We start from the raw sequence: 2,907 nt of genomic DNA, 5'->3' as shown, positions 1-2,907 counted from the left end.
GAGGGGGGCTTAATAGTCGAGACGGAGCAGGTCCGGGGGAGGCTTAATAGTCGTCCCCCGGCCAGTCCGGGGGAGGCTTAATAGTCGTCCCCCGGGTACTCCGGGGGCCAGGCTTAATAGTCGTCCCCCGAGGACTCCGGGGGCAGGCTTAACAGTCATCCGCCCCGGGCGCTCCAGGGGGAAAGCTTAATAGTCCTCCCCCGAGAGTGTGTGTGTGTGTGTGTGTGGGAGGGAGGCTTAGCAGTCTTGCCCCGGGCGGTCCGGTGGGGGAGGCTTAGCAGTCGTCATCCGAGGACTCCGGGGGCAGGCTTAATAGTGGTTCCAGGGGAGGCTTAATAGTCGTCCCCCGGGCAGTCCGGGAGAGGCTTAATCGTCATCCCCCGACAGTGTGTGTGTGTGTGGGGGGGGGGAGGCTTAGCAGTCTTCCCCCAGGCTGGGTGGGGGCCTGGCGGGAGGCGTCGCAGTCTTCCCCCGGGCGGTCCGGTGGGGGAGGCTTAGCAGTCGTCATCAGGGCGGTCCGGGGGTGGGGGGAGGCCTCAGAGTCGTCCCTCGGAGAGCCGGGTCGGCGGCGGTGGCGGGTGTCAGGCTTTACGTCCAGCCTCCGGAGGGTGAGCGTCCTCGGACGGGATGCAGCTGCCGCAGAGAGGCAGCCTCTGAGGCAAGGAGCGGAGCACCGAGGCTGGGGAGAGGGGAGCAGGAGCCGGGGGCTGGGGTGGGTGGGTGGGGGGGGCGTTCAGGACAACCGATCAAGCCCCGGGAAGCGGCTGTCAAATGTTCAAAGTCCCCCCGGGACAACAGGTCAAGCCCTGGGAGGCGGCTGTCAAATGTTCAAAGTCCCCACCGGGACAACAGGTCAACCCCCGGGAAGCGGCTGTCAAATTTTCAAAGTCCCCGTTCGGCCACCAGGTCAACCCGCTGAATCTACTGGGTTGACCTGGCGGCCGGTTTGCTTTCCGGCCACCAGGTCAACCCATTGGATTCGACGGGTTGACCTGGTGGCCGGTTTGCTTTCCGGACCGGATGTCACCCCACTCCCAGGGCAGCGCGGCAGTGGTGCTGAGGACCGCAGAGGGGGGGCTTAATAGTCGAGAGGGAGCAGGTCCGGGGGAGGCTTAATAGTCGTCCCCCGAGGACTCCGGGGGCCAGGCTTAATAGTCGTCCCCCCCCCGGGCGCTCCAGGGGGGAAAGCTTAATAGTCCTCCCCCGAGGACTCCGGGGGCAGGCTTAACAGTCGTCCGCCCCGGGCGCTCCAGGGGGAAAGCTTAATAGTCCTCCCCCGACAGTGTGTGTGTGTGTGTGGGAGGGAGGCTTAGCAGTCTTGCCCCGGGCGGTCCGGTGGGGGAGGCTTAGCAGTCGTCCCCAGGGCGGTCCGGGGGTGGGGGGGGGGGGGAGGCCTCACAGTCGTCCCTCGGAGAGCCGGGTCAGCGGCAGTGGTGGGTTTACGTCCAGCCTCCGGAGGGTGCGCGTCCTCGGAGGCGATGCAGGCGCCGCAGAGAGGCAGCCTCCGAGGCAGGGAGCGGAGCACCGAGGCTGGGGAGAGGGGAGCAGGAGCCGGGGGCTGGGGCTGGGGGTGGGGGGCGTTCAGGACAACCGGTCAAGCCCCGGGAAGCAGCTGTCAAATGTTCCAAGTCCCCACTCGGCCACCAGGTCCACCCCAGTCTAGCAATGGGGTTGACCTGGCTGACGGCCGGTTAGTATCAAGGTAAACTCACCGTCGTCCACAGGAGGGCAGCTCTCAGGCCGGCCGGCTGCGGCTGACTCTGGGGCGGCGCCCGGTCCCGGCAGCGAGGGGCGGGGGGCGCGGAGCGAGACGGGGCTAACCGGGGGGGGGGCGCCTGCTGCGACTTTGGGGGCCGCGGGTCGTCAGTGGCGTGCAGGCCGGGCCTCTCCCGGGGGATTCGGGGGGGCGGTCCTGCGGGCCGGGCGCAGGGGGCTCGAGCGAGCCCGGGCCGGTCCGCCCCGGGGCCGGGGTCTCCGCCTGCGGCTCAGGGGGGCGCGGGTCGTCGGGGGAGGAAGCCCGGGGGAGCCGCACACCGGCCCGCCAGGCCAGGCCTGGCCTGGATGGCCGCGGGGGGATTCGGGGCGGTCCCGCGGGCCGGGGGCCGGGCGCAGGGGAGGCGGGGGGGCCGAGCGAGTCCGTCCCGGGCCCGGGGCCTCCCCCTGCGGCTTTGGGGTCCGTGGGTCCCCGCTGGAGGAAGCCACTGGGAGCTGGACACCCGCCGTCCGTCCCGCCAGGCCAGGCCTGGCCTGGGTGGCCGCGGGGGGATTCGGGGCGGTCCCGCGGGCCGGGGGCCGGGCGCAGGGGAGGCGGGGGGGCCGAGCGAGTCGGTCCCGGGCCCGGGGCCTCCCCCTGCGGCTTTGGGGTCCGTGGGTCCCCGCTGGAGGAAGCCGCTGGGCGCTGGACACCCGCCGTCCGTCCCGCCTGGCCAGGCCTGGCCTGGGTGGCCGCGGGGGGATTCGGGGCGGTCCCGCGGGCCGGCGGCCGGGCGCAGGGGGTCCGAGCGAGTCCGTCCCGGGCCCGGGGCCTCCCCCTGCGGCTTTGGGGTCCGTGGGTCCCCGCTGGAGGAAGCCGCTGGGCGCTGGACACCCGCCGTCCGTCCCGCCTGGCCAGGCCTGGCCTGGGTGGCCGCGGGGGGGGATTCGGGGCGGACCTGCGGGCCGGCGGCCGGGAGGGTCCGGGCCAGTCCGCCCCATGCCCGGGGTCTCCCCCAGCGGCTTCGGTGGCCCCGGGGGGGGTCCTCCGCGGAGGAAGCCGGGTGGGTGGGGAGCCGGACCCCAGGCGCCCAGACCCGTGACCTGCGGCCGCGACCTCCGACTCGGCAGGAGCGACGAGGGGCTTTCCGGCCCGTCCCCCCCTCTCCTTCCCCCCCAGAAAAGGAGAGAGAGCTGACTCGGACCGGGAAAAGC

This window comes from Chrysemys picta, unplaced genomic scaffold (assembly GCF_011386835.1).
Source record: "Chrysemys picta bellii isolate R12L10 unplaced genomic scaffold, ASM1138683v2 scaf80, whole genome shotgun sequence".
In the NCBI taxonomy this organism is placed as follows: Eukaryota; Metazoa; Chordata; order Testudines; family Emydidae; genus Chrysemys; species Chrysemys picta.
This window is presented reverse-complemented; position numbering follows the sequence as displayed.